Source organism: Mercenaria mercenaria, unplaced genomic scaffold, assembly GCF_021730395.1.
Source record: "Mercenaria mercenaria strain notata unplaced genomic scaffold, MADL_Memer_1 contig_2828, whole genome shotgun sequence".
Lineage (NCBI taxonomy): Eukaryota > Metazoa > Mollusca > Bivalvia > Venerida > Veneridae > Mercenaria > Mercenaria mercenaria.
The window spans coordinates 18888-29323 of NW_026460911.1; positions in this window are offsets into that span (position 1 = coordinate 18888).

A 10436-nucleotide genomic window follows, 5' to 3' on the forward strand; every position below is an offset into this window, starting at 1 on the left:
CATTTGATCAGTTAAAACTTTCCAATACACTAATTCTTATTTACACAAATTTATATTTCCATTTTCTCGTGCAGCTCATGTTTTTTAATGCAAAGAGATGAAGCGTTTTACGTACACTCCTTTTCACTAATAGGTTGTGCCTCACTATAATACAAAGGTCAACCATCGGAGTCAAGTTGCGTCTACTATACCTAGCGTGAGAGAATATATATTATAATAGAGTCAAACGTTAAAAGTTTCGTTTTCAAGATTTTATGAAATATAGTTCTTTCTCTTCTCTCAAACTGTCACTGTTCGTCAGGTCCTGTGTAGAGGGAATATATTAAACTTCCCTCCGGAACATTGATGGATTATGTTTATTCACTTTCAGAATGTGTAATTTATCGTTATTAGTTTGTTGTCTGTATAGTGTAATTCGTCGCCATAGTACATTCTTTGTTTGACTGATGATTGCAATTCGCGTAGATGATAGAATGAATAGCATTTGTTTTGAAGAGAAAAAAAACAATTCATGCTCTGTTGTACCCCTATCAGCCGTTTTATAAGTTTATAAGTCGATTGTATACACAGGTAATGTCGCCACATATGAAACTGATATGATAATCATATGATTTTCATATGAGACCTTTCATATGCTAATCATAAAAAAGAGCCGCATATGATAAGCATATGATATCAGTTTTTGATTCTCATATGAAAATTATATCAGTTTCATATGAAATGATTAGCATATGAATTTCATATGCAAATTGAAAGGCCTATCATATGATATGGGCATGATACCGATATCAAATTCATATGTTACCTCCTTTCATATACTATTCATATGCTTCTCCTTTTATATGCTTTTCATATGTTAGCTCCTTTCATATGCAAGTCATATGATTCTACTTTTATATGCTTTTCATATGTTATCTCTTTCATATGCTACTCATGTAGTACTCTTTTTTATGCTGGTCATATGCAAGCCTTTTCGTAAAAGTATTTTATGGTCCATCTCTGTTGTTGGTTGGAAAGTGGCATCTCTTTCTCGAAATAGACTACTAGAGCAGACTGGAACAAAATCATCTTTAAAATGAAAAACAAACACAAAGGAATATTGATATTTCCATCTTTATTTTGATTTTTCTTTACAAACGAAACCATTGTGATTTGTTTACATTCAAGCATGAGTATGTTTAACAATTACATTTAGGTACAATTTATTTATTATAATTACATTAAGTAACAAAGTTTTACACAGAAAGCATGTGAATTAAAGTTTTACAGAAATATAACAATTCAAGAAAAGAAACCCCGAGTGACACACAAAGGAAGTACAAAATAAACAAGTATCTACAGATTTACATAACAGCATTACATGTGTCTTCAATACTAATGTAAAACGAAATTTTATAACAGAGTTACCAACGTCCCCCAACAAGGGATGTTTTTCACAAAACATACTGCATCTTCTTCTATTTCATAGGGCAACATACTAAAAATGTATATAAATCATAACTATGTATCATATAATTCATAAAATATTATGTACATGTAGTTTGAAAAATGTCTGGTGAATGCTTTCAAATGTTTTTTTTTTTTATTTTAAGATTTAATGTGATTTTATTTTTAAACTGGCATGGAAAAATAATATAAATACAAATATAATAAAATAGTTTATCATATTGAAGGGAGGTAATTAATAAACAAGAGGGCCATAAGTTGCTTCCTTGAACACATTTCTTTGCTAAAGCATCAAAAACAAAAAAAGTAGGTCAGTAGGTCATATTCATGGTCACTGAAAGTCAGTTTTAAGATAAGTGTGCATAATGTCATCCAAATTTTAAGTCTGTATCTTAAACAGAGGGTCATGATGACCCTGGATTCGCTCACCTGAGAAATATGAGCTAATGTTTCAAATGTCAAACTGATGATTTTTAAAATTTTGAAGATTTTCCGGATGTACAATCAAAGTACGCCTGGCGGGGTCAATTTTACCCCGGGGGTCATGATTCAACAAAGTTGTAAAGTCTACTAGGCAATGTTACATATTCAATAATCTAACTTTAGGCCTCTGTTTATTTTTAAAAATTTTGAAGATTTTTTCTATGAACAATCAAGTAACCCCATGGCTGGGTTAAATTTGACGCCGGGGTCATGATTTGAATAAATTTTGTAAAAGGTCCACTAGGCAACTACATCTGTCAAACATCTAACCTAGCTTGGTTTAGTTTTATTTTTTTAAAAGATTTTCTATGTAAAATCTAAGTACCCTGGGCAGGGTCAATTTTACCCGGATATGATTTGAAGAAATTTTGTAGAGTCCACTAGGCAATGCTACATGTGAAATATAGTCTAGGGCTTCATGTTTGAGAAGAAGATTTTTAAAGATTTTCCATGTAAAAAATAAAGTTGACCCCTGGGGTTGGGTCAAATACCTAGCTCCTAGGCTTCTGTTGTTTTCTTTTTTATTTTGAAGATTTATCCATAGAAATCATGTAAATCAAGTGACCCCTGGGGCGGGGGGTCATGATTTGAACAAATTAAGTAGAGGGTCCCCTAGGTAATGCTACATGTGAAATATCTAAGCTCTAGGCCTTCTGGTTTATTTTTAGAAAATTTTGAAGATTTTTCTATGTACAATCAAGTAACCCCATGGGGCAGGGTCAATTTGACCCCAGGTGTCATGCTTTGAACAAATTTTGTAGAAGTCTACTAGGCAATGCTACATGTCAAATATCTAAGTCCTAGGCCTTCTGGTTTATTTTTAGATTTTTTTGAAGATTTTCCTATGTAAAATCAAGTAATCCCTGTGGTGGGGGATATGATTGAACAAATTTTGTAGAGGTCCACTAGGCAATACTACATGTCAAATATCTAAGCTCTAGGCCTTCTGGTTATTTTAAGAAATTTTTTGAAGATTTTCCAATGTAAAATCAAGTGACACCTGGGGCGGGGTCAATTTTGACCCCGGGGGTCATGATTTGAACAAATTTTGTAGAGCTCAAGGCCTTCTAATTTATTTTTAGGAAAGTTTTTTCTTTGTACAATCAAGTAACCCCATGGGGCGGGGTCAGTTTGACCCCGGGGTCATGATTTTAACAAATTTTGTAGAGGTCCAATAGGCAATGCTACATGTCAAATATCTAAGCCCATGGCCTTCTGGTTTATTTTTAGAAACCTTTTGAAGATTTTCCTATGTAAAATCAAGTGACCCCTGGGTCATATTCATGGTCACTGAAAGTCAGTTTTAAGATAGTGTGCATATGTCATCCAAATTTTAAGTCTGTATCTTAAACATGAGGGTCATGATGACCCTGGATCGCTCACCTGAAAATATGAGCTTACATGTTTCAAATGTCAAACTGATGAATTTTTAGAAATTTTTTGAAGATTTCCGTGTACAATCAAGTAACGCCTGGGGCGGGGTCAATTTACCCCGGGGGTCATGATTTCAACAAAGTTTGTAGAAGTCTACTAGGCAATGTTACATATCAAATATCTAAGCTTTAGGCCCTCTGGTTTATTTTTAGAAAATTTTGGAAGATTTTTCTATGTACAATCAAGTAACCCCATGGGGCGGGGTCAATTTGACCCCGGGGGTCATGATTTGAATAAATTTTGTAGAGTCCACTAGCAATGCTACACGTCAAATATCTAAGCTCTAGGCCTTCTGGTTTAGTTTAGATTTTTTTGAAGATTTTCCTATGTAAAATCAAGTAACCCCTGGGGCAGGGTCAATTTTGACCCCGGGGATTATGATTTGAAGAAATTTGTAGAGGTCCACTAGGCAATGCTACATGTGAAATATCTAAGCTCTAGGCTTCTGGTTTTTGAGAAGAAGATTTTTAATGATTTTCCTATGTAAAATAAAGTGACCCTGGGGTTGGGTCAAATACCTAAGCTCCTAGGCTTCTGTTGTTTTTTTTTTTAATTTTGAAGATTTTCTATAGAAATCAATGAAATCAAGTGACCCCTGGGGCGGGTCATGATTTGAACAAATTAAGTAAGGGTCACTAGGTAATGCTACATGTGAAATATCTAAGCTCTAGGCCTTCTGGTTTATTTTTAGAAAAATTTGAAGATTTTCTATGTACAATCAAGTAACCCCATGGGGCAGGGTCAATTTGCCCCCAGGTGTCATGTTTGAACAAATTTTGTAGAAGTCTACTAGGCAATGCTACATGTCAAATATCTAAGTCCTAGGCCTTCTGGTTTATTTTTAGATTTTTTTGAAGATTTTCCTATGTAAATCAAGTAATCCCTGTGGTGGGGGTATGATTGAACAAATTTTGTAGAGGTCCACTAGGCAATACTACATGTCAAATATCTAAGCTCTAGGCTTCTGGTTATTTTAAGAAATTTTTTGAAGATTTTCCAAGTAAATCAAGTGACACCTGGGGCGGGGTCAATTTTGACCCGGGGGTCATGATTTGAACAAATTTTGTAGAGCTCAAGGCCTTCTAATTTATTTTTAGGAAAGTTTTTCTTTGTACAATAGTAACCCCATGGGCGGGGTCAGTTTGACCCCGGGGTCATGATTTTAACAAATTTGTAGAGGTCCAATAGGCAATGCTACATGTCAAATATCTAAGCCCATGGCCTTCTGGTTTATTTTTAGAAACCTTTTGAAGATTTTCCTATGTAAAATCAAGTGACCCCTGGGTCATATTCATGGTCACTGAAAGTCAGTTTTAAGATAAGTGTGCATATGTCATCCAAATTTTAAGTCTGTATCTTAAACATGAGGGTCATGATGACCCTGGATCGCTCACCTGAGAAATATGAGCTACATGTTTCAAATGTCAAACTGATGATTTTTAGAAATTTTTTGGAAGATTTTCCGATGTACAATCAAGTAACGCCTGGGGCGGGGTCAATTTTACCCCGGGGGGTCATGATTTCAACAAAGTTTGTAGAAGTCTACTAGGCAATGTTACATATCAAATATCTAAGCTTTAGGCCCTCTGGTTTATTTTTAGAAAATTTTGAAGATTTTTCTATGTACAATCAAGTAACCCCATGGGGCGGGGTCAATTTGACCCCGGGGGTCATGATTTGAATAAATTTTGTAGAGGTCCACTAGGCAATGCTACACGTCAAATATCTAAGCTCTAGGCCTTCTGGTTTAGTTTTAGATTTTTTTGAAGATTTTCCTATGTAAAATCAAGTAACCCCTGGGGCAGGGTCAATTTTGACCCCGGGGATTATGATTTGAAGAAATTTTGTAGAGGTCCACTAGGCAATGCTACATGTGAAATATCTAAGCTCTAGGGCTTCTGGTTTTTGAGAAGAAGATTTTTAAAGATTTTCCTATGTAAAATAAAGTGACCCCTGGGGTTGGGTCAAATACCTAAGCTCCTAGGCCTTCTGTTGTTTTTTTTTTTAATTTTGAAGATTTTCCTATAGAAATCAATGTAAAATCAAGTGACCCCTGGGGCGGGGTCATGATTTGAACAAATTAAGTAGAGGGTCACTAGGTAATGCTACATGTGAAATATCTAAGCTCTAGGGCTTCTGGTTTTTGAGAAGAAGATTTTTAAAGATTTTCCTATGTAAAATAAAGTGACCCCTGGGGTTGGGTCAATTTTGACCCAGGGGTCATGATTTGATCAAACTTGGTAGAGGTCTACTAGGCAATGCTTCACACCAAATATCTAAGCTCTAGGTCTTCTGGTTTTTGAGAAGAAGATTTTTAAAGTTTTTTCTTTCGGTTGCCATGGCAACCAGAGTTCTGCATGGAATTCAATTTTTTGAAAACATTTGTAGAGCTTCACCCAAGGAACATTCCTGTGATGTTTGGGTTAAATTGGCCAAACGGTTTATGTGGAGATGTCGTTTAAAGTAAAAGTTTACGGACAACGGACGCCGGACAGTGAGTGATCCTAATAGCTGACCCTGAGCCTTTGGCTCTGGTGAGCTAAAAACATGAGAGTAGGTCAGTAGGTCAAGGTCACAGTCGGGTGTTATCAGTTGGGGTCATCTGGTAAATATAATTAAACAGTCTAGGAAATATAATCTGATAATTTTTTAAGTATTTTTTCCTATATAACTCATATATCAATAGACCCCTGAGGCGGGGCCTCTTCTTACCCCTGGGGCATATTTCAAACAATCTTATTAGAGATCAACTAGGTAATGATACATACAAAATATCAAAGGCATAGGCCCTGAACTTTCAGACAAGAAGATTTAAAAAAAAAATTCCTATATATGTCTATGTAAAACTAGGGAACGCCGTGGCAGGGCCTCTTTTCACCCCATGGGGAATAATTTGAACAATCTTGGTAGAGGACCACAAGGCAATTCTTCATACTAAATATCTAGGTTTGTGGTTTCAGACAAAAAGATTTTTAAAGTTTTTTTCCTATACAAGTCTATATAAAACCATGTGACCCCCTGGGCGGGGCCATATTTCATCCTAGGGGGATTATTTAAACAATCTTTTTAGAGGCCAACTATATGATACTACATACCATATCAAAGGCCTAGGCCCTTTTATTTTTGACGAGAAGATTTTCAAAGTTTTTCCCTATATAAGTCTAAAGAAATAATGTGACCCCCCTCCCCCCCCCCCACCCCCCAGGCGGGGCCATATTATATCCTTGGGGGATAATTTGAACAATCTTGGTAGAGGACCACTAGATGATGCTACATACTAAATATCAAAGCCCTAGGTCTTATAGTTTTGGACAAGAAGATTTTCAAAGTTTTCCCTATATAAGTTTATATTACTCCATGTGACCCCCGGGGCAGGGCCATATTTAACCTCAGGGGGGTAATTTGAACAATCTTGGTAGAGGCCCACTAGATGATGCTACATACCAAATATCAAACCCCTAGGCCTTGTGGTTTTGGACAAGAAGATTTTTAAAAAATTTCCTTTCGGTTGCCATGGCATCCAGAGTTCTATACGGAATTCAATTCTTTGAACAATTTTTTGAAGAAGATCATCCAAGGATCATCCCTGTCAAGTTTCATCAAAATTAGCATGGTGGTTTAGGAGATGTTGTTTAACGGAAAGTGTGAGCTGACGCCGGACGGTGAGCGATCACACTAGCTCACTCTGAGCCTTTGGCTCAGGTGAGCTAATAAATGAAATGCATGACATTTACATGCTACTACAAAACTTTGTTTTTAAATAACACACCAGAAAAAGTTAATTCTACTATTTTTCAATGCAGAACTGCACTACATATCAACCTTTTATAAATGTATTGCAACTAAAGTAATTCTCTATTTACCTATATATACCATGAAGTTATATCCTGTGTTTGGGTTTTGCATTCTGGATTTCTACAATTATCAATAGCTTTTTATATCTACATGTATCATTACAATCACCTTATTTAATAATTATAAACATAATTTCATTTTTAGATTAGTGGGAAAACTGACATAAAGCACATGTATTGTACTTAAGTGTCTGTGACCTTTGTACATGACACAATGTCTTGTAATGGTTATTATGTATGCAAAGTTATTTAGATATACACCAATGCATAAAAAAGTAACAGACCAGATAAAAAAATACCAAAATGTTTCATCTCTAAAGGTGACTTTAACCTTGAGTTAGAGGTCTGAATCTTACATGCAACAAATTAATTTGTTATGGTGACTGTGGCAAGTTACTTGAATATAGTAAAGTTACTGACAAGACCAACTAGAACTGTGGATGAATATTGCACAATAGCTTGAGTCTGTGTTGAAAAATATCAAATAATCAGAGAGGTACAGATAAAAATTGAAGTACGAAAGGGGTATAATTTGGTCAAAAATACAAGTCAAAAGTTACAGTGATTGTTACCACACATGCAGATGATGATGATTATAAACAGGCTAAAGTATAAGGGAAAAACTTTAAAAATGTTCTTGCCTGAAAGGATCATTCCTGTGAAGTTTGGTGTAAATCTGCCCAGTGGTTTTCAGAAAGATTTTTTAGAAATTGTTGACACACAACGCACAACAGACATTGAGTGGTCACAAAAGCTCATCCTGAGCCACTGGCTCAGGTGAGCTAAAAGAAAATAATCCAGGAACATTTTCCCTATTGAGTAAATAGTATTAGGCTCCCACATTTACAGAATTTTGTAAATTTATGTTTACACCTTTCAAACACGAAATGATTTTGTTTAAATTACCTTCAATTACTTCCTTCAGTCATAACTCTGGATGGCATTCCCTATCTATAACAGGGGCCCACAATCGTAAATGCGTTGTTTTTTCAAATTATAAACAAGAAAGAAATATCACAAATATCACAGTAATATTTCCGCAATTTCACAAGCTTTTTTGACATTTTCGCACTACGAATTGCACTGTTTGATGCAAATGTATTTCAAAATGGAGCAATCTATTTTTTAAAATCAATTTTTGAACCGAACAAGTGGGCAAATACGGCGACTCCCTGTTTACTGCAAAAGACAAATCTAATATTTTTAACAGACAGAAAACGTGTTTCAATCAGAAAGACATGGTTGTTCTTAGGATGATCGTTTTGTTTAACCGGATAGAAATTTTGTAATCATTTACCAGTCAAACATGACAAGGACTCATTTAAACATGTTAACATGGGAGCCTTAGTAAATAGAAGAAAGCAATCACAAAAAGATTCTCAACAACTTCTTATTCACAACAGAAAATACATTCTTTTGAAAATAGTATTGAAATGCAATTTAATGATCTTTGAAGATTTAGTAAACTGTTTCTTTGGAGAAATATGTTTGATGAAAACTGAATCATTGATTTCACAATATGCTTTGTTTCTGTTCTTTCTGCATAGTAATGCTGCACTAAAAAAGTTAAGCAACATTTCTACAGCACAACTTGTGCATATTTGTCAAGATTAACAAAAAAAAAAAAAAACAGCCTGATATGATATATTTTGACAATACATGTAATTATAACCCAATGCCTGTGGTGTATAGTAATACATCAGACTGTAGATATCAACTTACTATTACACTATAAACAATTTGTCTCAAATCTCTTTAACAAGGATTCTTAAAATAATGTGTATGTGACTTTTGCCCAAATAATAGTGACATGCAATATCTAACAAGGTTAAACAGTAAAGCTATGTCAAAAACAAAATGTAATTATTGTTTGTTGAAGAATAATTTATCTAAAACAGAAAAATAAACATTAGGCCTAAAAAAATCTTTGTTTCCGGTAACATGCTCAAAACAATTAGGGTAGGTAGGTCGGAAATTTTTTTTTTTTTTTTGGATTTTTTTTTTATTAAAGGAGACTTTTCGGAAATTATTTTTTTTTGTCAAAAATGATTGAAAATAAGGGGGTTATGCCTTTAGAGCATCAGTAAGTTGTTTTTCAACATCACTGGCCATGTTTAAAGCATAAAAAGTGCAGTTTTGCATCTTTTTGTTAAAAAGTTGAAAAAAATTCTCCAAGGCCATAAAAACATTTAGGGTCGGGCCAAAAAATTAGGGTAGGTCGGGATACCGGAAACAAACTATTTTTTTACGCCTTAGTCTGTGTTCAGACCTAGATTTTACCTCCTAAGGCTATTCAAATTTTGTGTAATTATATCCATTTTCTTCTCAAAACACTTTTAATGATTAATCAAGCCAAGACTGATATAAGGTCAAAATATATGTGATTTTTTTAAGATTATCTAATTGGTAGCCATCCCAAAAAGGAAAATACTAAACAGTATCATACAACTTTAAGATCAAAGTTGACTTTTCAAAAGAAATTTAGAAGACTGCGGAGTTGCTTGTTTCTATATGCAGTGAAACGTTTACTAGTGAATTGCTGTTCAATCATGGCATTGATCAATCAGGAATTAACAGTACATGATGTGATCATCTGCAAAATTTATCATCTTTAACAAATTTATACATGATACTAATGCCCACCAAAAGCTAAATTTAGTAAAACAGCCACAGCTTATATGTACCATAAATGTGCATGTCAGGGTTAGAATTCAAGTGCTTTTTAATCAGTGGCGTAGCTTCTAAAAGGAACTGCAGGCCCGGGCCTGCAGATAATCCGAGGAAACGAAAATATAAAAATGATAAATATGCAATAAAAATCGAAGGGTAAGGGGGGTTAGGCTGTATGAACTAATAATCGTAAAAACAATATTGAACATGACTTTGTAATTAGGAGACACTAGAGGTTACTTTTTCCACGATTGAAAAAATAAAACAGATACCAGTACTTTATTTGCATTTTTTTTTTTGCTCGTATACCACCCCGCAACATTGTTAATGTCGGCAAATAGACATTGCTAAGTATTGTGGCATCAAATTTGAAAACTGCATCATTTGGTGCGCCTTATCCTGGCCCAGGAGATAAGACAGATAATTAATTACGACACATCTGAACCAAAGAACGCAAAAACTAAAATCTGTTTCCATTCTTACACGTAAGAATTACACAAGGAAATGATACTTATCTGGAATCCTTTTTAATGTACGCATTACCGTCAG